This window comes from Ambystoma mexicanum, chromosome 2p, assembly GCF_040938575.1.
Source record: "Ambystoma mexicanum isolate Mex_15411 chromosome 2p, UKY_AmexF1_1, whole genome shotgun sequence".
NCBI classification, from domain to species: domain Eukaryota; kingdom Metazoa; phylum Chordata; class Amphibia; order Caudata; family Ambystomatidae; genus Ambystoma; species Ambystoma mexicanum.
In genome coordinates, this window is record NC_090923.1 from 791,378,205 (window position 1) to 791,404,095 (window position 25,891).

Sequence of the window (25,891 nt, forward strand, 5' to 3'; positions counted from 1 at the left end):
TCGGTATTAAGCGCGTTATGAGAAACCTATAAATAAATAAATAAGTAAGCGTGCTTCCAAAGCCTACTTCTTTCACCATCGCTGATGGCTAAACCGCCACTTGGAGCCAGCAAAATGGCCCAAATTACTCAAGAACAGGGACCCACCTCTGCATTGTAGGGCCGTTAAGCATCTCTCTAGACACAAGGTAATCCGCTAGATCCTGCTTCGCACTTAGCATTATACGACATGTAGTGCTAGATTGAGAATGATGACGGCAAAACTAGACGACCCAAAATAAAAAATCCGAAGTAAAGACAGGCATAGGTCATAAGAACCCCCAGTCATGGTGCACCCCAAAACAATGCAATTGACAGAAACTCTTCCGAATCCACAAGAAAGCACTGGGTACATTAGACATGGCACTGTAAGTGGCTCCAAAAGACCCCAAAAGTCACAAACCTCCAATCCTCCAAAATATATGCAGGAGTGAATGGGGAGAGATTGCTAGCCGAGGAATAGGTCTGCAAACCCCCCCGGAACCTGCCACTGTGCACCCATCGTGGCTACGCCAATAAGCGTGCTTCCAAAGCCTACTTAATTCACCATCGCGGAGCCTAAATCGCCACCTGAGGCCGCCAGAAAAATGGCCCAAATAACTTAGGAACAGGGACCCGCCTCTGCATTGTAGGGGCATTAAGTATCCCTCTAGACACAAGGGAATCCGGTAGACGCACGTTCTGCCCTGCTTCGCACTTAGCATTATAGCACATGTAGTCTTTGATAATGGTGAAGGCAAAACTAGACGCCACAAAATAAAAAAAAACACAGTAAAAACAGAACTTGCTCAGTGACATTGCATAGGTCATACATGTTCAAAGAACCAACAGTCTCGGTGCACCCCAAAACAAGGCAATTGTCAGAAACTCTTCCAAATCCACATGAAAACACTGGGTACATTAGACATGGCACTGTAAGTGCCTCCAAAACACCCCAAAATCCACAAACCTCCAGCCCTTCAGGGGATGTCACCCAGTCCTATTTCTTCTTTGCATTCTGGACTTGTGTTTGTGCTTTTTCCATTGTACATACATGACTTCACGCAGCAGACTAACTGAACAACACATCCATGCCCGTCCATCCTCCTTCATAACTAGAGTGGGGCGTAGACATGCTTGCTTTGTTTCCTCCAAAAATAGTCTCAAATAAAGGAAAAAGGAAAAAAGGTGTGTTGGTCAGAAAGTTATTTTCTTTTAAAGAACCAGGCAAAAGAGGCAGACATGAGAGCAAGTGTTGATTAAATATTGCCCATTGCTGCAAGATATGAGAACCATCAAAGAAAAGTGAAGTGCGTAGATTTGAGTAAAACACTCTGTGGCTCATTTTGAAAGGCTTTTCAATCTCTCGTTTGCGGCGCACCCCATTTTCATTCAATCGTGTGGTGGAGAGGCCGGGCGGAACGCAACTTGTATTTCTGCCACTGCGTTCCTCTCCGCTTACCCAGGATTTACGGCCACATGCAGTTGCAAGTGCTGGGGATGCCTATGTAGCAGGCAGGCTCCATAGGGATCCATTGTGTACGCCACCTGCCTGCCATGCGTACAAGGCAGGCAGCGTTTACTTCATTTATGCGGCCAAGTGCAAAAGTGGAGGGCAAGAGGAGGCTTGCTCGCTTGCACCCCGCCTGTTGCCCTCTCATTTTGCACTCTGTTGTGCAAATGACCTCAATTTGGTGGTAGGCACCTGCCTATATGTATGTCTATACGTAACGGGTCCGCGCTGCCGAATTATGTGGGGCTCCAAAATGAGCTCCTCTATGATTTGTGGAGTACATACTCTGGGCCAGGTGTAAGTAGTTGTTGTTGAAACCTGTTTTCTTCTGTATTAACAATGACTTTGTTGACAGAATGCAATTGAGCAATATTGCCCAACATAAGAAGAGCTAAAAAAAAAGCTCCTAACAAGAAGCATTGGTCAGTTGTTCTGGGCAATACGTATATTACCATCTGGGTGTTGGGCCAGGAACTGAAGACAGGCAGTGAAGTGCATTTAAAAAAAGAACGTCAACAACATGCAACGGGTGCTGGGTGGCCGGCCCGTTCGAGGTTTTTTATTAGGTTGATGCGGTGGGCGGGAGTTTAAGGAGGTTATAGGGAGTGAGCGTGCAAAGAGGCTTCACGGGTGGCTCATGCAGGAACCCGTGGCCAGGTGGAGCGTGGAGGATGAGAGGATGCGGGAGCACTTACGAGGGGAGCGGAAAAAGAAGTGAAGACCGAGTGGTGAGGGAGCAGGAAGGCAACAGCATCTAGTATTGGCACTGGGAATCCTGAGGGCTACCAGGACCCAAGGCTACACCAGCAATTATTGACCAGAAGCTTTGGATCCAGATCGGCTCTCTGGAACCCAAGATGATATGATATGGCATTTATAATGCGCCTATACACAAGTGTTTCAAGGCGCGACGAAGCAAGGGAGGGGAAACAGAAGGAACACAGAGACAACGATCTTACTAGGCCAGGTGACATTGAGATCGCGCAAAGTGCAGGGGAGGGGTGAGGGGAAAAGTGTGGGGGGAACGGGTAGGGGGCAGTGCGGTACATAGGATAACAGTAAAATAAATAAGGAAATAAATAATAAATAAATTGCGGCCAGCTGGTGGCAAGTGCAAGGGTAAGTGCAGACATCAGGTGTCAAGTGCTAGTAGGGGCTGTAGGGATGCAGAAACAGTCCCTGTGTGCAAGGGTTGCCAGGGGGGCAGTGCTGGTGAGCAACTGGTAGGGAGGGGACATGGGCCCGAGATCAGAGGGTAGCCAGGTAACCAGTGCAGTTTCAGATTCAGCCAGGAGATCAGAGTCCCTTACAGAGTGTTGATGAAAATTAAGGACTGATGTCAGAGTATTATTTCTTGATTCAACTGCTACCATTTACTGGCCTCCCCAAAAGTTGACCAGTGTTGCAGAGAGGTCGAGTTCTGTACACTGCTACGCCTCTTTTAAAATAATCTCAAGTTAGCAATGTTGAAATGAGCGAGAAATACAAAATGTCCAGAGCTGCTGATTCCTCTACACAAGGCCATGTCCAGGCCAGACCACGGGAGCAGTGCAAACTCATAGCGGGCATCACGCAGGGCCCATGCTCGGCATCAATGCCGGATTACTAGAGCTTACCTGGCGCAAGGTATTCGTAAAAAAGGGCTGCTCAGTTACAAGTAAGGAATGACATGATTTTTGTAACGTGCGATCTTGTATGTTGCTCCACTCCAAGGTCGCACTTTTGCAGAAGTTGAAATGATCCCATATTCATTCAAATGCCTCCATGTTGGAGCAGTTGATTGCGTGCCATCATAATGCGCCAAACCAGCCTTGTAAAGTTATTTCCTTTGTGATAGGAATCGTCTGCCATCTCCTTGGTGGAAGATGTCAGACCTGCGGCAGGAACTCTGCTTTGGTGACCGAAGGTGGCACCCACCCATCAGATGACAGGTTGTTGACATGCAGAAAAAGTTCAAGGGGAAGCGATTACCTTAATAGGCCGAGCTCAGGTTACAGCCACTTCCCCTTTGGACAAGCCCCAAAGTGAGGCCTGTGCCAGCAGTGCCAGCTGGAAGGAGCCGAGTCCAAGCTTGCTAAACCTGCTTTTGTTCAGTTTTGGCATCGTGTGTGGCGGTGATGCTTTTCACATCACTCCACTGGGTTTACTGGCCTCAGGCCTTGGGAAAAGATTGAGAAACCCATGTGCAGTGGCTAAACCCAAGCACCTTGAGAACAAGTGTAAGAGGATTCAATTCAGCACTACAGCCAAGTTAACGCCTAGTCTAGAATACTGAATGAAAACCCTTATTGATATATCTTTAGGTCCAGTTCATGCGTTCTGGATGACTACCCTTGTATAACACCCCTCTCTTGGAATCCCCCTGACCCCACTGAGCCAAGAAGTAATTCTGTTTTGCAAGTTTAAAAGGTTTATTTGATAAATTAAAATATATATCACACTTTTTAATAAATTAATAATTGAATATCACACTTAATCTGATATGGTAAATATTAACAACGGAGAATCTGGCACTAGCACACTTCTTTAATCACTAATGAGTTGACATGAAATGGATAAGGTAGCACACTGGTAAATAGGAACAAAAGTATAATGTGGTAGAGGATGCTTTATGTAGGCTCAGGTGGATGCAATATTCAATGAATGCAGTACAGAAAATACGCAATATGATTTCAACCAAACAATGTAATCACTTTTCTCTGGCTACTCCCCTCCCCCCCTTGATGCAAGGCAAGGAAATGGAAGGAAAACACACAGTTCTCAGAAATGCAATCAACTGTAATTCAGTTCAATCCAGCAAGCTTAAACAGAAGTTTGAAAACACAGGCAAATGCTTTGATAGGTGCTAGCAATGAATGAGAAATATGCTGGAAACGCTCTTAATTCCCTTTTAGAGGTTCAGGATGAGTGGTATCTAGTTAATATTAGTCCAGGCTCACACTAGCAATGATGCAGGGATAGTTAGCAGGTTAAACGAATTTCTGGCAAATGAAATCAGGCAGCAGCAGTTTTTTTACATGTGAAGAAATTGCAAATCGCGGCAAAATTCGCGGATGCGCCGAGCGCTATTACAAAGGAACCGCAAGGACTATCTCTACCGTTTTGGGGTCCTAGGAAAGCCTAGGATCTCAGGTTCCAAATGAAAGTTATTGCAAGTCTCTAGCCCAAACGGTTGCGGAGATATGAGCAATTTAGTAAAGGTCGTTTTTGGTTTTGTAAATTTTAAACGCACACTTTTTCAAAATGACAAATTTTACTAGAAATGACAGGTGACAGATAGGAGGCAGTTCTACTTAGGTTAAATAGATTGAATTAGATGAATTTAAACTAAGAGATGTGTTCTGAGTTTTGCTAAGTACTCACAAGAGATTTTGAACAGGAAAGCGACTTGGTCACGATCTTCAGTCTGGTCAGGTCTTTCCGGATTCTGCTCACAGCGTCTGGTCTGGTCTCTGCTAGGCACAGCACTGCTTTCTCTCTGGTCTGGCCTCTGCTCTGGATAGATTGAAGTCTCTAGTTTGGCTTTCTGGAGTTTGATGGAGGTAAGTATGGATTTTTCCGGCAGGGCTTCCAGCGGCAGATGAAATTGAATGTATCTATGTGTCCTGACTCTCTGCTTTTATCTGTTTCTTGAGAATGGGTGTGTATGTTGCATCACTAGACTTGCCCCTCTCATTCGTCATTGGTCAGGCTTCCATTCCTCCGCTTGATTGCCAAACTGAACTGTGAGTCAGATTGATGTCATTTTACAGCCTGCAGAAAGTCCACTCCTCCTGTCAACTTACACACAAATCTAGATTTGAAACAAATACATATTTGCAGAGGTACATATTGTTTTAAAATCATATGCACCCATCATGCATTACAGGATGTATCCCCTGTTCAAACTCTGCTCTTCCTGGGAGCTTGCATTCAGAACTGGCACATATTTCACTTTTTAACTGATTTTGCAATTTCTGACATGGACCCAACTTTACATACATGTGTGCAGGGGGTAGGGACATTAACTGATGAAGTTTCAGATTTTTAACATGCACACATTTAGAGTAATATCCACTTTTCCGCTAAAACCCCCCTGAACATACCACCGGTTCCTACCACGTCTTAAACTGTGGGCAGAAAAATCACAAGAATTATGGTATCATTTATAAAAATTTTCACATGTCCGCTCTATGAGTTATTCATCTTTTTAAAGTTATGTTCTGGCTCCAAAGGGGTGTGGTTTACCCTCAGCACAAGGTTGAATTTCTGGTTCTTTCCAGTTCTGCCAAGCCAGCTTGCTCTCACAGGCAGTGCTCCTCCCAGCTTCTCCAGGAGGAAGCCACTTTTTACGACGTCTGTAATAAAAACCCTTGCCTGAGTGGAGAGGGCTTTGTTCACTCTCTGCAGAGCACAGATAATTCAATTATCAGATAGATGGCATATCCTTTGTGTGAGCAGCAAAAGGGCAGATTGGCCTGGGAACACAGTGGTGACTCAAGTTTCACTGCTGCTGGGGGTAGTTGCCAGGCAGAATTCAGTTCCTTAAGCCGGACCTTCAGCTAACTTTTTGTTGCTTTTAAAATAACTTGTAATTTTACACATGCAGCTAGAATGCTGATTCTAAGTGCAAAACTATGACATTTCAACAGTTACAAAGGCATGTGACACCAAACATAGGTCACTCATTTAATTTAACATTTTCGATTTTAGTGTCTTTAAATCCAGTGCAACTTAAACTGCTGCAATCCACAGCTCAGCCAGTCTTGTTATAAACCTTGTCTTATGATCTTCATTTCCCAGATTCTGTAGGCACACAAAACTCCATTCTGCCAATGTCTGCTGGTGTTCAGTAAATATTTTGCACATGTTGCACTGTTAGAAATAGGCATTTTGACTTGCCTTCAGAAACACACAGAGTGGTTTTAAAACGCCGGCTTTTGGATAGTGGTGAGTACTGGTACTGCACTCATTTTTGGGATTTAAGAAATGAATTCCCCACACTTCTAGGTTGCATTTGGCAATCAGCATTGCCCTTCCCAATGGTTTCAGACTACTGTGCGGGTAGTCCAATGGTGGTTTTAAAGCGCTTTGAAGCTAACCGGCGCTACTGTTTTTCCTTTGGCAACCCATTTCCCTCATGGCAACCCGGCCTTTCATTCTCGCACTGGTGGGTGGCAAGTGAGGCAACCATTTTGGTGGGCGCACAAACTGCGCAGCTTTCCTGGATTTCGGCGCACATGTGGGTTTTCCGCCATCTTGAATTTCCTAAGCCCACAGCACCAAATGTTGTAGCAGGGTAGCTTAAACGTGGGTCAGGACACCCTACACAAGGAAGCTTGTGATTAAAAATGGTGCGCGGTATTGGAACGATTGGCTCACATAAGTCCCCTCTACCTAAGTTCACCTAACATTTACACGCAAGTCCATGCCAGCCAATCAGCTTCTCAGGAAGGCAGTTTTTATTTGCAGGTGAAAGCCCACGTTGCAAGATGCTGCCCCACAAATCTTTCTCTAGGGTGCCATTTTTCGGCCATCCTCTGCCCCTCTCTCTTTCTCTGCTCCCCCCACTTGCATGTGAAATCCCCTCGCCCTGTTCCTCCACATGACTTTATCTGCTCATCAAGCCACTATCTGCAGGCACACACATCAGCTGACCCCCTCCCTTTTCGCGGTAACCCGAATGCACAGGACATGGAATTAGAAGAGAGACTCTGATCTGAGCCCCATATTGAATTTCCATGCAGGCCCTGTTACATTTTTACTTTTATATTCATAATCAACTTGTTGTTTGTACGCTTGCCAGGTGAAATAACTTGGTACCTGAAGTAACACCCCTAGCAGCAGGTAAGTTATTAGTAGAATTATTTGTAGTTAGTTGCCAGGAAGACACTGGCACGTCCCTTCATGCCAGCTTAGATCTCCAACCGTAAATCATAGAACCTCTATTCAGGACATAACATCCCAACACTCCACACTCACTGACATCACCACATTCCACCATCAGTGATGTCACCCACACTCAGAAACACATTACAACACTTCTCCCTCCTTACATTTCTTGAACAAGAAGGAATTCAAAGAAAACTATCACCCAAAACAATCCCCTACATGAACGTGTGGCCAGCACGCAAATGCACCAACGAACCAGACTCCACAAAAGCTAACCACCTGGAGCTTACTCACAACCCCAGCACCATAAATAAATGACAAGATGCCACCCAACTTAAACCAACACTAACGGAAACTGCCCTCTAATAGTACAAAACCATGGCACAAGCATAACCTACGTGGCACCCCAAGAATACGCACCCTAACTGTGCCTACAAACATATTGGACAACACAGAACCATAACTGAGCCAACAAGGATACATCCAGCTCCAACTCCACTCCTTCCCCACAAAACACAAACAATGAGGAACCCACCGAAGTAGAATAAGGGCTAACTCCTCCCGTAAGACCTGAACTGGAAATACACTCGAGAAACAAAAATAATAAACTACGCACTCCACCTGTTTCAAGGGGCACCTGTTTCAAGCTGCCCCTTGAAACCTAGATATATATACTGAAGGGTAAATCCCCTACTCTGTGTGGGACTGTGGAAAGATCAACAAGAACCAACAATATATGTCCCCACAGGTTGTAGACTATCGTTGATGCAGTATATGTATTACCTATGCATACCTCATTTTCTCTAACCAAGAAAAGCACAGAGCTAATTCAAAAAAGGATCAAAATAGGTGGCTATATTCACAAGTGTGAATATATGAATCAAACTGACACTAGCCACCTATTTTGATCCTTTTTTGAATTAGCTCCGTGCTTTTCTTTTCAAACCTTACAAGGAATAATAACTGAAATGTTCCTCCCTTGGCACTCTGAAAAAATAGACTTGTGGACTTCCATAATTAAAATAGGGTATTAACCGAGTAATCCTATAATATCTCCTTTGATATAGGAGAAGAATTTAACTCCTTGGACACTCAGTGCCTCTATTCAAATCGAAAGTCTTTTCATTTCATTTTCTTGTTTTTTCTAATTTTTCAGTTTTCTTTGTTTTTGTTTCATTTGTTTTCAATTATTATTGTCCTGTTTTGTTTGATTTATTCAGATGTTGTTGATTTTATTGTAATATGCTTTTAGCCCGTTTTAACAAAATATTGTTAAATAGGCTGTGAAATGTTGTTGAAGCTCATGTATAAAAGATTGTTTTACGTTCTTTTTTAAATAATGAGAAAGACTTTTGATGTCTTTTGGTTCGATTTAACATTTAGTTAAGTGACAAAATCAAAGGAAATGATTTTTGAAACGTTTAATTGCATTATTATATGCATACAAGATGTTAGTGTGTACAGATAGAGAAGATTAGGACATCATCTGGAATTAAGAAGTAGTATATCCAGTTAGTAGTGATCCTTTTTTGAAATAGCTCTGTGCTTTTCTTGGTTAGAGAAAATGAGGTATGCATAGGTAATACATATACTGCATCACCGATAGTCTACAACCTGTGGGGACATATATTGTTGTTTTTTTTTTCTTTTTTACTTGAAACCTAGAGCCTGCCACACTCCAGCATGCCCCAAAAGTACACTACCTAACACGGCAAACCTTCCATGCACAAACAACCTTCCATCCTAGTCTGCACCCTACGGCACCAGGGCTGCCACCCCCGGGCATGATCTCAGCTCACCAAGAGCAGCAACAAGCACACCATCCCAACATCAGTCCACAACAGCACCCATACAGAGCTCACCTAACACAACAGGAACACCTAAGAAAACACAGTCCAACTAAACCGTGCCAAAACACACTCCTCAAGCCACCACAACTGGCGAGACCCAAGTCCCAGCCAACTGCCCTAGACAGTACACCAAACACACACCTAGGACCCCTAGTCCAGCCAAACTGCACCACTGCAGTACACCATTACTACAACCCAGGACCCCTAGTCCAAGCCAACTGCACCACTGCAGCACACCAACAATACCAGTCAGGACACCAAGTCCTTGCCAACTGCATCACCGCAGCACACCAACACTACAACTCTGGACCCCTAGTCCCAACCAAACTGCACATACAGCCTCATCACTAACCTATGGGACCCCGAAACCGAGTTAGGCTACCTTTGGGACACCATTCCGCAACACAACAATTCACGGAACAGACCCATTACACTCACACCTCAACGCGGCCCATTGCCCAAATTCTTGACACACCCTCCACAACCTCCACACATAAGACGGGGAAGACAGTACCAGAATAATTGACGATGATATCACCAAAAGTCATCACTGGAAGACAAAAATTCCAGTTCACATGTAGAAAGTCAATTATATGCAAACTTTCACATGTAGAAAGTCAATTATATGCAATGTTGCTACACCACAAAGTCCAAACCCACACACATGTTACAATGCGGGTACACATTTTACAAAGCCAAATACATAATTTTATGATCTAAATATAACACAAATTATTAGGACCTGCAACCCTTGAGTCCAAATTCCCACACTCAACCCACCTGCAAGAAAGAAACAAATTATACAAGAAAATTCAATTAGCATGAAAAACATCTCAAACTTCATCTCTTTAAAGTAACACAGGGCCACAACACAAACATGACCACCCTTACCGGCCCATGAGACAGACACGCAGTGTAAAAGCAAACAGGCCACAACATAAACACAAGGCACCATACAAACCGGCCTTAACACGACTGCTGCTTCCTAATGTTCCACGCAGCAACGAGTAGTCCTCCTCATGTGGTGCTGCTCACGGAAATCAAAACACGACTCCTCCATGGCTCCGATCAAGATCTTGCAGCACCAATAAGTGTCCAGCCATAATAGTATGTCCGCCAATCTAATGGCGCATGCTCTCCTCACTCCCAACGCTCTCCCTTTTATGAGGCCCAGACGAAAATCCGCATCTCTGCTCCCTGACTTTTCAAGGCTGCCCAAACGCACCATTCCTGTAATCTGATCTGTCCCAGATGAATCACAGCTGCTCACGGCAACTCCAACAGGGACTCGATCGGCATGTCTGCCTTCCGGCACCAACCTCGCCACGCATCCCAGACCTGCACGACTCTCTTCCGGCAAGTGAAGTTCCTGCACAGCATGCTTCGAATGTTCTATGCATTCCAGCCTCTCTCGCTGGAACACCACTCGAAGATCTGCTACGTCATCATTGTCTACTGAGACGCTGCGCTGCACGCATCTCCAATGCCTCTCCACTAGGCTAACATTTTGGGGTCCGCAACGCCTGAAAAATGTTACAACGGAAGCCTCCAGGGTCTCAGGGGCTCTTCCTACCGGCACCCTGGGCCCCGACCGTGGCAGCGACTTTCTCCACCTACGCTGCCTCCAACGCCATCATTGCCGACTGGACCACCCGGCTTACAGTCTAAACAATGAGAAATAACCAAAAGTCCTCTGCTGCTCAAGACTTCACAAATTGGTGTCCCTTTTCCTCCGCAGGACCATCTCTGGTCACAGGTCTATTCTAGCCCGCAACGCCTCAGCTGCACAACTTGATGTGCCTCTTCCTCCACTTGTTTCACCTCCGGCCACGGTCTCTTCAAATCCGCAAGGCACCCGCCGCCACCACGATCCAGCCCTACAGCAGCAGGTAGACCGCACCTTGCGAGCTCAGGGCAGGGTCTGAGAGCTCCTGTGACACCGGACCCTCAGCTGTGCAACTTCCGACGCAACACCAAAATGGAGATACCTCCTTCCAGCACCGCCCGGCCTTCTGGAAACACACCCAGCACCCAGATGGAACAACTACGGCTAAAACTAGCTGGCAGAATCAACGTGGAACATGAAGTTAACGGAGGGTGATGTTCCTGGCTCTGCACTGTCCCCTCCATGACAGGATCCCACCCTCGTCGCCAATGAAATAACTTGGTACCTGAAGTAACACCCGGACCAGCAGGTAAGTTATTAGTAGGGCTATTTGTAGTTAGTTGCCAGGAAGACACCGGCACTTCCCTTCATGCCAGCTTAGATCTCCAACTGTAAATCATAGAACCTATATTCAGGACATAACATCCCAACACTCCACACTCACTGACATCACCACATTCCACCATCAGTGATGTCACCCACACTCAGAAACACATTACAACACCAGGCTTGTGTTTTCCAAATGTAAGTGGGCCCCTGATTTGCCCTGACTGCTCATAGCAATAATGCCCACCTCTATGGACAGTACTGATTGTTAACCGGCCATCGCCGGTTTTAAAGACCCTCACTATGATCAAACCTATTAACTTGGATGTGGGCCATTACCAATCGGTATGGCCATTACAACAGGGTATTATTGCTTAAAGAAACAGCTGGAGAAGATGCTTGTAACCTTGGAGTGAGCACGGACCGGGGGAAATATTGGCTATGGGAGGCACTGAGCATTGGTGCGGAATGATGGGTGAGAAACAGTAGGCACTGTAGCAATACATTCAGGTTGTCTGCTGACCCATTGTTTACTATGCCCTGCCAACATTTAAATGTTATTATGAGGCGATATATCCGAGGCCTGTCGTACCTTGCTCCCACCCACCTCCCCCAAACCACCATTATCACCTGCGAGTAACTATACGCCAGTGCTAAAGGCGCTCTTAAATTATAAAAAAGTACCTTTATTCCATCCTGAGATGTCACGTCAGGAACAGGAGTCTATCTTCAGTGTTGATTGAATCAACACCGATGACCAACTCCTGTTCCCGATTGTGGCATTGTAGAAAAGAATAATAATGGTACGTTTTTCCTTTTTTTTATGTTAACTTCGACTTTAGCACCAGCTTGTAGTTACTCATGGGTGCTAAAGGTGGTGTGGGGGAGGTGGGTGGGATAAAGGTAGGCCATGGCGAGGGGTGCACAGCGTGTGGGATTTCAGTCACAGGCTTACACCAGAGGATTCTGCCAGCGTTCCAACCTCCCTGATTGGTGGGCACCCCCTTCTCAGGGTGTTAGTGTGGCATTACAGAACAGGTGGAAGGGCTGTTACAGGTGATATCATTCCACAGCCGAGTTGTGGGCTCGATGCAAAGCTTAAGAGTGTAACAAGGCTAGTAGATGTTAATATCTGTTACAATATGGCAAAATCCCCAAAATAGGTAGACAAACTAATGAAAACAATTGGAATAGGTGCCAGGAAACTTGGAGTGAGCTGTCAAGGTGGAATGATTGCTTAGGGAGACACAACGGATTGGTGCAGAATGTGGGGGGGGGCGGCAGTAGGTGTTGTAACAGTGGTTAAGACCGTCTGTCCTTTATTTACAATAGCCCACTACCATTTCAATATTATAATGACTGGATAGTGGTTAAATTCCCTACGGAAAATACTGACACCAAATACATGGAATTACCTGTCCAGAAGAGTATGGTAAGGGCAAAGTGGCATCCCACAGCCACAGATGTTGATGGAGTCAACTGCATCCTTCATTTTGGTACTTGGCCAAATGTAAGGCTTATTAAACCATTATGTAGGAGAGCAATACCAGGCGTACCTTCAAAGGCATATGTGTAGGAGATGGAGAAGAAGGATACCCAGCAAAGAGGACATAAAAGCATATGAGATACCAATGTCGTTTGGGTGAGACGCGAGCATCATAACACATCTCCGCCACGAGAGACAGGAAGATCGCAAACTACCCCTTTCGACTGAACCTGCAGTCCATCCATGTTATACCTCCTGTTAGTTTCTCTGTCGTCACATCTATCAAGCACATAATTAACAAGGTTTCACAAGTTGTAAAGTGTACAACTCGTTTGGTTACACGAATGCAAAAATGTACGTTGCACAGAGTTGTAATCAATGAACAATCATCAATTTACAGTGCTCCTTGTTCCTTCAGACCCCCCATCCAATGTCAGGAGAATGACACCCCCTCATGCAACTGTACCAGCATGTTGTTTACACCCAAAACAGACCACACATTCACAGTGACAGGCCTATGAAGTTGTATGTTATCCTCCCACACCATGCATGGATCCTGATTGGAATGTTATCCCCCCTTTACTTTCCCTAAAAAACTTTGTGTACACTTACTTCTTCTATATTCAATTCATCAGACATTATTTCGTCTTACCTTTACTTTGTCTTCATCTTCACATTGTCAAGGGAGCAATGCACATGCTATGGTTAGCTGTAAGGTTTGCTTTGGGATCAGAAGGAGAGTAAGGGAGAAATATGGGTGAGAAATGAAGGGGGAGGCTACTGAGAATCCCTCCCCCCCGTAATGACGAGGTGAATATTAGAAGAAGTGAAAGACAGAAGAAGTAAATGTATGAAGAGGTAAATGTGACAAAGTGAAACAGAATAAGTAAAGACACACATCAGATTTGAACACACATATGCAGAGAAGTGACTGCCACAAGATAACAGAATATATAGATGCAGGAATCTGTTTTCTCTTTCATTGGGTGACACCAGACAAAGAAACCAAAACAGAAAAGCAACTGCGAAGCAAGAGAGATTCCATATGGAGTTGCAACACCTGAGAAATGGGGAAGCCGTGGAGAGTACAAGACGGCAAAGGAAAAAGCAGAGGAGTGAATGATGATGGACACAGGGTCTCTGGCCAGAAGGAACGAAGAGATGACCACGAGACCCAGATGGTGGTAGAATAGGAAAAGAGGTTCCGAGAATGAGAGGAAGAAACAGAGAAACTCCAGAAGCTTGGCCAATCCAGATCCACCAGCAATTCTATTGTTTGGGAGGTGTTTGCCAGAAACCAGATGGGAAGAGGAGAGAAATGAGCAGCCCCAAGAGTGCAGAAGGGTTTGTGGACACCACCAAGAAGAAGTCCATGGAGAGGAGGCATCTGAGGCAAACCCAGGTGTAGTAAAACAGAAGGAAAGTAACTCCAGTAGTAGGAGTCCACCGAGCACCCAGAGAAAGAGACTCAGCTGAGAAGCACTAACTCCCAGAACTTGGGGGTACATTTTCTAGCACCAGTAGAGATCTTCACGGAGCCGAGGAGTTCCAAGTGCTGATAATTGGAGGCAAAGTTCCTGCTGTCATTCCAGAAAACAATTAAACTAATGAGTTTGTCTAACAATTTAAGAAAGCAACGGATGTGAGAGTCCCCAACTCTTGGAACTTAGAGGCAAAGTTCCTAGTTCTATTTGAAACTGTTACTGAACTAAGAAGTGCTGATTTCTAGAACAACTGAGCTTCTAGTGCAATGTAGAAAGGCAAAAGATGTGAGCAGCACTAGAACCTGGAGGAACATTAATGGCGCAATTCGAGAAAAGAATTGACCTCTGACACACTCAATCCTGGTACTGAAGGCGTAATTGCCTGGGCAATTTCAGAAAGGGGCCGATGTGACAAACATTGAACTGTGGCACTTTCATTCACCCCTATCACTCAATCTGAAGTGACCCTCCTCCTTTCTAAAACCCACCCACTGTCTCTCCCTCTAACCCCATATCTACCTCCCTTATCCCCAAAATCTACCCCCTCTTCATTCCCTATATCACCTCCCTTTTCAACACCTCTCTTTCCACTTCCACCTTCCCCACTCCTTTTAAGCAAGCGACTATCATCCCCATTCTCAAAAAACCTACTGCTAATCCCCATATCGCTTCTATCATCCCATCGTTCTACTACCTTTCCTTTCTAAACGCCTAGAACGCATTGTCTACTCTCAACTCTATACCTTCATCTCTAACCATTCTCTCCTCCCCCCTACCCAATCTGGTTTCCACCCCTTTCACTCAACTGAAACTGCTCTTACCTCTGTTCTCAATTCTCTCCCCCCTGCCCGCTACTCTAAGTTTTCCTCTATTCTGGTCCTACTGGAACTTTCCGCTGCCTTTGACACCGTCGACCATCCTCTACTCCTTACCACTCTCTCCTCATTCAGCCATAAAGACTCAGTTCTTAACTGGTTCTCCTCCTATCTCTCTAACCGCACCTCCTCAGTCTCCTGAGGTGGCTCCACCTCCCCAATCATTCCCCAAGGTTCTGTCCTTGGCCCCTTTCTCTTTTCGCTCTATACTTCCCTCCTTTCTCCTATAATCTCCTCCTTTGATGTCTCACATTATTTCTATGCTGATGATACTCAGCTCATCCTCTCTTTCTCCTCCTTCTCTCCTGACATCCACCATAAAATTTCTTCTTGCCTCTCTGCTATTTAATCATGGATGTCCTCTCACTTCCTTACTCTTAATGAAGATAAAACTGAACTCCTTTTCTTCCCTGCCAACACTCTTCCGCCTCCCTCCCCTCCTCCTTTCATTCTTTTTCCTCCTTCCCAACTCCCCTTCTCTCTCCATGCCCGCAACCTTAGTCTGCACATTGACACCCACCTCTCTCTTTCTCATCACATTTCCCTCACTGCCAGATCTTGCCATTTCCACCTCTACAACATCTGCAAAATGTGTCCTTTTCTAACCTTCCAACTCCTCATCTCCTCCCTCCTCTTCTCCAGACTTTTCTAGTGCTCTACTCTTCTTGTTGGACTCCCCTCCTCAACTCTGCCATTCGCTCTCTCTGCCTCCTCTCACCTCACAACTCCATCTCCTCTTCTCTTAACTCACTAGGCTGGCTCCCATTTCACTCCCAGCTCAAATTTAACTTCCTCTGCCTAGTCTTCAAAGCCCTCTATGGTCTTGCCCCTCTTTACCTCTCCTCCCTTCCCACTTTCCATACTCCTTCTCGTTCTCTCTGTTCTGCGGATCTCTTCCTTCTCTCTACTCCACCTTCCCCCTGCGCCCCCTCCCGTTTCCGCTCCTTCCAACTTCTCTCTCCTTTCCACTGGAACCGCCTTCCTCTTCCCGTCCGCTCCATCACCTCCTACCCCTTATTTCGCACTTCTCTAAAATCCTATCTCTTCCACTCTCCCCCCTAGCACCCATTCTTTCCTCTCTCACTACTTAACCCACCTCCACCCTCTCCTCCTACCTTCTGTCCCTTTATTAGTACTTAACCTCATCATAAATGTAAATTGTTCATTGTACTGTTTTCTGGCTTAGATTCATTGTCATGTATTGCTTGTTGCATTCACTTGTTCCTCTTGTAAAAGCGCTTTGGATTAAAGCGCTATATAAATTAAAAACAAAATACAAATATTTTCAGGCAAAATTATAAGCACAACCTGAGAAAGCAACTGATGTGCGAAGTGGAGAATCGTAGGACCTGAAGACAAAGTTCCAAACTCAAATGGCACCCCATTAAAGGACATACTTCCTTCAGTCGCTAGCCAGGAGGGTAATTCAGTTTGTTCTATGCCATAAGAGCATGTAAATGGCTCCTGCTGCAAAAGTGATGGCCACCACGTCTGCATTGTTCTTCCACGGAGCACCTCGTTTTGTAAGTAAATCGGGAACAATCCACGGCAATCTCTGCACACGGCAAGAAGAATTTCTGCAATGCTCTGGGGTTTACCCACCAACTTGGACATTGACCTGCCCAGGAGGCATTAGAGTGGCAGGGTATTTTGTGCACACTTTGCCTGCACTGTACTCGTCAGAATGGGGCCCTCTGACTGCACCTGTACTCGGTGTTGAAGAAAGCTTTCTACACTACCCACTGCACTAGGACTTTGTGGAATGTTCTTGTGAACAGTCTCAAAATTACCAAAAGCTCCCATTAAATGTGCTACATCTGATGCCCACCTAAAGCGGGCAAAGTCGCAGTGCTGCTGCTCTGCCGTTGATGACGCCCTGTAGATGGCACTGCCCTCCTGCTGCCATCGGTATTGATTACCTGCTGCTGCATCCACTTTACCCTGATTTTTCGGCCAGGTCTCTTATTTAAAGGGTCTCTGGTAAACTTAGGATGTGGGTTGCAAAGTTGTGTATAAATAAACAGTTGTTTTGTGAAAATACTTACCATGCCTCTGCACATGAGACAAATTTTCCATACAAGAAAAAGCTCTACAAATATTTGTATTTGCTGAAATATTCAAAAATATTTAACCTAATTAAAAGTGCATCAAGGTAGTCAGTGTTAATTTGCACCACCAGCAACCACTTGCAATAGTATGCAGATGTGGTGAGAAGTCAGAGGGAACAAGCATATGGGAAATGGAAAGATTGCATGGCAGGCCAGTGCCCAAGAGACCCAGTGAGCTGGAGAAGAGTCGCGTGCATGTCGGGCAACACTCACAAGTGACATGAGACTGGCACTGCCTCATCACATGCTGTCCTTGATCACTTGGGCCCTCCTCCATCTCGGTGCACTTCTCTTAACGCCCGCTGTGCTGGTGATGCTTCACAGGCTATGGCGATTTGCTCCGCTCAATACAGCATGTATATTGCCATTGCCAGGCAACCAAGATTTTTGCACCTGTGAAATGTCTCATGTGTGTTCCACTTTCCAATTCTGATGGCATGATGGAGAGCCTGCTGCCCATGAGCCCTGCTGGACAAGAGAGAATTTCAAGTCTCAAGAAGAAAAAAGGCAGCGTTAAAAGTGTTTGTTTGCGTGAATGCATGTTATGCAATGTGTGCGTGTGTTTGTTAGATTTTGAATGAGTGTGTGCATGTGTGTGTGAGTAATGTGAGAAACCAAATGGTGTCTCACCTACTAGTTCCCCCAGAAATCTCTCTCTCTCTCAGGTGGCCATGGTCGCCTTTGGATTCAGACCGAGGGGGTGGACGAGTTCGAGAAGATCACCTGGGTGAGGGGTCTTCGGGGAGTGGGGGCAGGCAACCGATGGTGAGACGTGGTATTGCCCCCTTTTCTATTCCCATATCTCTTCCTATCTTATAGGACTCTCTGACATCCCAACTACCCCCCCTTTCTGCATAAAGACTGGGCCGAGGAAGGAGGCGAATGAGAGTAAAGAGTCTAACCCTTACATATCTCATTGGACATGTCCCACTAATTGGGTCAGGCAAAGTCAGGCACTTGACTTTAATCACAGTCATCTGATACCCATTTACTCTCCTCACACGAATAAAAGGCGGAACATAGAGACATACTCTGAGCAAGGTGGAACACGAGAAGAAGCAGAACTTCCGGGGCAAAGGCGAACCTACTGGAACAGAACAACAGATCGAGGGATGAGAGCAAAGGGTAGAGAAACCCAGGAAATCCCTCCAGGAGGTTGTTGCCTCCAAAGAGCCTTGAAAGGTACATGCACAAGGCCAAATCCCAGACAAGAAGACTGCACTGTGTTTCAAGGACACCAGCAACCCTCCTGGGTGAACGACAGAGTTGGGAAAGCGAGGCGAAGCCTGTGGTAGTAACTTTGACACGTGAATTAAAGCTGAAAAAGACAAGAGAGGAATGCACACAAACGGTGAGTTAGCAAAAGACATGAAAGGCCGGTCTTTGTAAGGAAAGATTGAAGGTGCAACTGTTTATCTCACAATTGAAGGCTGCGCGCGTGCTGATGAGATGCGACAGAAAGCTAACCAGTGATCAACTTTTAAGTGACTGCAGACTGCGAAGCCAGTGATACAGAGTAGCAGAGTGGTCCGGCGAAAGGAAGTAGCCCACTCAAAAGTCTCTGCGAAATGTGTTGTTAAAAAAGCGGCAAAGTGAACAAACTCTGAAATGCGCAATGGTCAAGATTAATCCCAGCAAAAGGGAAGCAAAAAGATGAATGCTTGAAGAGAAAGATTTCTCTGAACTTTTGTGCTTACGGTGCTGAACTACCAAGACCAAGAGACACTGGGGCAAATAACATAAGAGGTGAGCTGAAGAGAAAGTCAAAGTAATCCTGTGGAGGTCTATGGTAAAAGACTTGCACATTTGAAAATCTTCGACATCAGCAAGAAGGCCCGGGCCCGAGTGTGCGAGACTGAAAGTGTGATAAATTAGGGGAAGTATACCCCTAACAAATGTGAATTAAGCAGGGGAAGGGAACCCTTGCAAGTGCTGTGATTGAAAGGTCAGAGCCCGGCTGAGGGAGATCTATGTGGACTTTTTTGTTGAACTGTGAACATTTCAGTGGAACTGTAAAAGAACTTTTGGAGCGCTAGAATAAGTGACTATAACGTGGAAGGCCAGGTGGTACTCGATCCACATATTGAAGTGCCTTTGTTTATGAGAACCTGAGTCAGTGGTCTCCTGTGCATAGTGAATATGTTGGAGGGGCATACATATCTTCCTGAATTAGCTTGATTGACTGAGTGTAGCGAGGAAGCCCAAAACCATGTGACTGCCTTTCAAAGGCACCAGCCAGTGACACAGTCTCACCACTGGTTAGTTGAATCTGCTTCTGGCTATAATCGTCCCCATAGCAACACACGAGGGCCCTGGTATGACGGGAACCAATTTGAGAGCAGGAACAGCCAGGTCCTGTGATTATGCACAACCTGCCTTAGGACTTGGCAGGCTCTCAAATAACCGGCCTCCTTTTTCCTCCTAAAGTACACACAGTGCTCTAGGGCTTTGGGTTGGGCCCTGTGCTCACCGGCTTATTACAGCATCACAAAAGATTACTCCTTTGGCATTTATAGTTTGTCTGATATTCATGATAGGGGGAAGAAAGGAAGTGCTAAAATGCACATTCAACAACTAGCAAGTCAGCACAATCTCTTTCACCTGCTCTAATTGATGGTTAGGTAGATCACTCTTTGAGTGAAAATGGATGTACGCTTCCACTCCAATGATACAGACTTTTTAAATAGAATGCCCGCTTTCCTGAAAATGTATACAATGCACTGGTACTAGCAGAACTGGAGCGTGGCACGATAATGGGCATTGTAATTATACAGATAATAGACGGCAGAAAAGCAGCAGTGAGAGCAAGAAGAGAGACTCATGGTGAAGACATGGGGCAGATTAATTAAGGAGGCTATGATCAGGTGTAAGTAACACTTGGCATACGTTTGGTGTAACTTACACCTGACGATGATATTCACTAAAGTACGGAATGAACCATGACACTGTCACCTGGGCAAACAGTCAGAAGTTCCTAAGTATACTTACACTGGAAAACCGGTGGCAGAAAGTCCACAAGTCAAGACTCAGTCAAAATTAAAACGACAACTTAAAAAGTAACAAAGTATCTTTTTCTTGCACAGACACATTTTTCTCACACACATGTCCACCTACTCTATCCATCCCTCTAATTCCATACCCACATTTTCAAAGTTCTCAGACTACGCTTACACTTTTAATGGTTATGTTTAGTAAGTTAATCAACAGAAGGGCACTCGTGGTGCCTCTTCTGCTGTGACTGTTGAGCATGAGTGTGCCATCATATTGGCCCCTTCTTTGTATCTATGGGCTGCGTGTGTGTTCTGTCCCCTTGCCGGTTACCATCCTCGCACATTTGCTCTAGGACCATTTTAGCATTAGCGCTGGAGGGAAACTGCCGGTGCTTAGTTGCCTTCATCCCAAGGAAACAGTCTGAGTGAAGCATGGACTGTTAACAAGCGTTAAATGCAATGGAGCCCCTTTAGTGCACTCCCCTCATCCCCACGGGCACTAAAGGTATGAACACCCGGCTGTGGGCTCTGCAGGGGGCAGTGCTAGGGTAGAAGTGAGCAGACAAGACACATTATTTTGGATGCCATTCCAGCCACATATTATCACATAGCAAAGCACAAATTTACCAACAAAAATGTGACATTCCTAACAAATACACTCTATAGCAAAATCAACGCATTTCTACATTCTTATACTGACATGTGGTCCAGGCGTGCAATGGCTCCTCCCCTTGTTACAAGCCCAAGCTGCCCCTGAACACCCCCCCCACATCCCCTGTTGGCACCCTGCGGTAGTTGTACCCCTATTACGATGGGGGGGGGGGATTTGCCCTCCTCTCAGCACTTTTACAGCTCTGGTTTTCACCTGGTCCTGCCCCACCTAAAAGACCCTCCTTAGACCCCCTAAATTAAACATGGATGGGATGGGAAAACAATGAAGTTGGCGGCTGGGGTGGCTCGGATCAGGCGGCAGGAGCGCAGCGGCGAGAATCCTTACAGCAGGGCGAGGCAGCAGACTGTGCTCTCCTCACCCTCTGGTCCCTCTATTTAAAGGGAAGTTCTGGCGCTGCCGTGCCCACCCTCCCCCTGCCGGGCCTGAGCCCACAAAGATGGCTGACACCCTCCCCCCTGCCCCCACAGGGAAACTAGTTCCTGGCGGCATCTCCTGGCCTTTCACCTTGCACTTGTCGTTCTCGCACTTGCACGATCCGAATGATGCAAGGCCTAGTAAGATTGTTTGTCTTGTCCCCCCTCTGTCTTCCCTCTCTTGTCTTGTCACGCCTAGAAACACTTGTGTACAGGCACGTTATAAATGACTTGTCATATCATAAGAACATTCTGGAAATCATCACTAAGCCTTCTGGCAGAAACATCCCGCCTCCTGCGAATGCAATACATCCTTCCATTCCTATTTAGTCCTTTCTGAAAATCAACTTCCGGGTACCATGTGACATGACAAGTCCTTTATCAAAGCCATCCCATTGGGGGTGTATGTACCTCTCCCATCGTATCATCACCCACACTCTCCGAGTGATCCGTTCTCTGTACCTGGTTTAACAGGTTTATACAGTCACGTTGGCCTAAAAGTCCTGTTTCTGCAAGACAGTACTCTCCCAGCCCTGCCTTATTAAGCATGCTTGGGTGTCCACTAGAAAACAAGCAATGGCAAACCAACTTTAATAAAGCATTGAATCATCACAATGTCCTCTACAACGAAAGAAACACCATAAAGACTTCACTCAATGCTGTCTCTCTGGGGCCATTCCTTAAAACCCATTTCTCTTTATTCTCATTTTTTATTCATTCCCTTCTCCCACAGGGAAAGCCAGTGAACAGAGAATGATCAGATGGAATAAATAAAGGTGTGGCCTTAAACGTGCAGCCACACACAGAGAAGAAACAGCAGACTGAAAAAAGAAGCATGCAGGGGACCCTAGGGCAAGACCCGTGCAGTAACTCAAATGATCAGATAAGGCTGCATGGTGGCCTTAGCGGAATATTGCAGAGTGTAGAGTTTAGGAATGGAAAGGAGGGAGGAAGTGACAGTGGGCTGCATCAAAGGCTGTGGGAGGGGTCCTGGATCAATCCATGTTGCTAACTTAAAATTGGAGGTCCCCACAACTGTTACCTTTGTCACCATATCCTAAATGGGAGCTACTCCTTGGCAGGTTGGTTCATAATCACATACAGTACCTCACCCATCTCTTGCCCTGCCTGTCCTTTTGCATCCCATAAATCACATTGAAGCCTACTTAGTATGGAACCTTTGCATGCCCGCTGTTCTTCCATTTGAGAATTTCAGAAGCTTCCAATTGAAAGGCTACAGGAGGTGTGTGAACACCTGTCAAATGCATGGGACATTGGAAGCCCCGCACACATTGGCCTTGCTCCTGATAGTTTGTTTTGAAGAGAGGGTCCTGTGAATGTCTGCCTCCCCAGGTTCATGACAGGATGAAGAGCCAGAAACGCTCACAGCCACCCATCTTGTTTCGGACAAATCCAGAGTGCACCAATGATTAACAAATACTTAAAGAGGTATCCTCTCAGCCAGCCATACCGACCAAATCCAGTACATGTCTTCACAGGTAAAGGGGAGACCACAGAAATCGTGGATGGAAATACCTTGATGAACAGTCTTGATTAAAGCACCAAGAAGACAAGATGCTGACGACAGTAGTGACAGCACGACATAACAGCGTTAGTCATGAAGCACACTCGCAGTCCTGCACCTCATTAAACAGACACACACACTTGCATATACAAAGAACATGCTTACACAGTTCTATAGCTAGAGGACAGATACCCTATACATACTGTCAAAGCTTTTATCATTTTCTCTCATTAGCCAAATGCAGCAACGCAGAAATGCAAGGCAAAAAAGAGATCCTGAGCAAGCTTGCAGATGCTTAATGAGAATAACCCTATGGGACTACAGGAGTATATATGGAGCCTGATAGGACCAAGTGTGACTAACGTATAGGTTACCTAGTATAACCAGAGCATTTAGAAATCATATTGTGAAGTTTAAGGAAAATTACAGGAGACCTCAAGCCACAGAGCCTGAGACAAGAAGAGCTGATTCAGGCTGCACAGAGCGCAAAGCAGGCTCACAACCAAGGTCAGAGTGTAGAGGAGGCCCCAGACATGGCCTGCACCCCTTCCCCTCATTTCGAGGTACCAGGAATGCGCTCGCCAATGTATGTGACGTAAGCAATGAACCTACAAAGAGCTGCACTGGGACTCTGCCCAGTATACATCAGAAGATCCATACCGGTGGAAGCACCCATAAGCAGACAACCCTGGGCAGCACGGTACCCTATTAGACAGCCATACCAGCTGCTGATACGAAATGAGGAGGACCTACACACGGTCCATGAAGAGACCCCAAAAGCCTTAATGGAAGGCCAGTGGAAATGACACAAGGGCCTGAACAGATCCGAGAATGAACAAGAGCAGCTATCGAAGATAACACGCCAGTGAGAGTAACTACGAAATTGAATGGAATAGGCACAGAGAGGAAACAATGTTACAACGTGAGGAAACAGTGTTACGAGACAAGATGGAAGCAACCGTCCTGTTAAACGTGTGTAAATAGGCTTGAAAGGCAAGATGCTAAGAAATCGATACTGTTTGCAATGCTTAGTAGAAGATAGAGCAGCAAGCGCCAACTGTATATCTACCTCAATAAAGCACATTATACAAGTGCGACTCCATTTTGTAAAAGCAGAAAGGTACCCAGGCGGCCAGAGGCCTGACAGGCCAAGTTTCGAAACTCAGCCAAAGGCAAGAGAAGGAGCCGAATCGAAACTCAACAAAGAGCGGCTCATGCCTAGGAAATCGAGGTCAACCAGAGAAGGGGAGGAGAGCGTCAACTCACAAGACTCCAACTTCAGAGCATACCAGCCTGCCTCATGAAGGTCAAGATAAGGGTGAAAGGGGCCCTTAGGGGTCTCTCGTGATATGGAAACAAGGCAATAACCATACACGAAAGGATGCGCCAGACACAAGGTTAAAATTCCCAATGCTAGGGTTTATTGCAAGCAAAATAGTCCCAATTCGCCAACTGTGGTCTCACGCCCCGCAACGTGTATTCTCTAGACCTCGAGGGATGCAAGAGAGTGAATTACGTAAATCAGTTACATATATACAAAATGCATATCATACAATCAGCTATGACATGTTTAACACCCCCCTTTTATTGAGTTTCTTTGAACTCGGGATGATGATGGACATTTCCGACGAGTATGACAATTTTGACACTTTCAATGTCTATTCTAGTAACAATGTGCAATTTAGAAAGTGCGGAGGCATCTTCTGGTTGTTGAACAGAACACGGTGCTTCTGTTCTTGGAAGCAAGCTGCACACGGGGGAAGAGTCACATTCCAAACTTTGCTATCTATGAGGTGCTATTCGTGTCCTGGGAGCCGACACTCTCTAAAGGGTTTTGTGAAGGGGGGCTGTAAGAAGAGCATAATTCAAGCCTTTAGCTGCTTTATTCTAACATATTCTACCAGAGTACGAGACTGGGTGGCAGCTGTGAAATGATTAAATGCCCTGCAGCTCTCCCTCAAGGCTACAGAGAGGGAGCGTGGGCATTCCTTTCTGGGCTGCTCATGAGGAGTTTCAACAAACTCCTCAGTCCCGCGGCCTTGCCCTTTCATATTCAGACAACAATGTTAACAGTTGAGCAGAGTAAGCAGAATTCGCAAGAATTGCAAGCTGCAAAGCAGTTTAGAAAGAAAGCAATGAGCAATGGTTAACAAGCAAAAATGGCGATTCTTGCTACGTTTAAAATGGCTGCTTGTTGGTCAAGCATAGCAGTCTGTATCTCTATAATTCTGTGCATAAAACGGTTGGCCTTCGGCCATCAAGATACGTCTATCATCCAAATGAAGGGTATTCACTTTTCCAGATTGACAAACCCTCCTTTTGGCCGTATGCCAAACGTCTTATTCATTCATTGTATCCTCCTCTGATGAGGATAAGTCTGGGGTATCTATGTCTGAACCTTTCATGCCATCATAAGCATCATCTTCATCATTAATGTCTATAGCCATGAATTGTTTTACTGTTTTTGTTTCATCAGTGTCTCTGTTATTTCGGTCATGCGTTTGTTTTCCTCTCGACACCATGTGCATACATCCCTTAGTACATCCCTCAGTTATCCCAGTGCAAACTATTGGTAGGCATTGTATGCAACAGCAACATGTTATGAATATACCAAGTACCACCATTAGTATCGAAATTAGCTTCCATCCCCAGGACCACAATAATCCCCAAAACCAGGATCCTATCCCCCAACCCCTTCTTCTGTAGAGAGTGTGGAACTATGGACATGTAGTTTCCTGATGGCTCTGAATATGGTAGGGGAGTAGTCATCTATGAATACACAGCATGCAGTTTTTACGAGTTTGCAAACTCCCCCACGATCAACTAATATTATATCAAGAGCCATTCTGTTTTGTAGTGCCATTAGTCTTATTC

At 45.6% G+C, this 25,891-nt stretch overlaps 1 long non-coding RNA gene across 2 annotated transcripts in view; it reads right to left on the minus strand.

Annotated features, from left to right (window-relative positions):
* LOC138565929 (uncharacterized) overlaps window positions 1-25,891 on the minus strand; it is a 263,794-nt gene that overhangs the window by 79,226 nt on the left and 158,677 nt on the right. The window contains exon 1 of one of the 2 annotated variants that reach the window (XR_011301713.1): window positions 4,894-5,103. The exons of the other annotated variant lie outside the window; for it this stretch is intronic. This is a non-coding gene — a long non-coding RNA (uncharacterized lncRNA). Of the gene's footprint in view, window positions 1-4,893; window positions 5,104-25,891 lie in introns of those variants that run through there. 2 annotated transcript variants of the gene reach the window in all.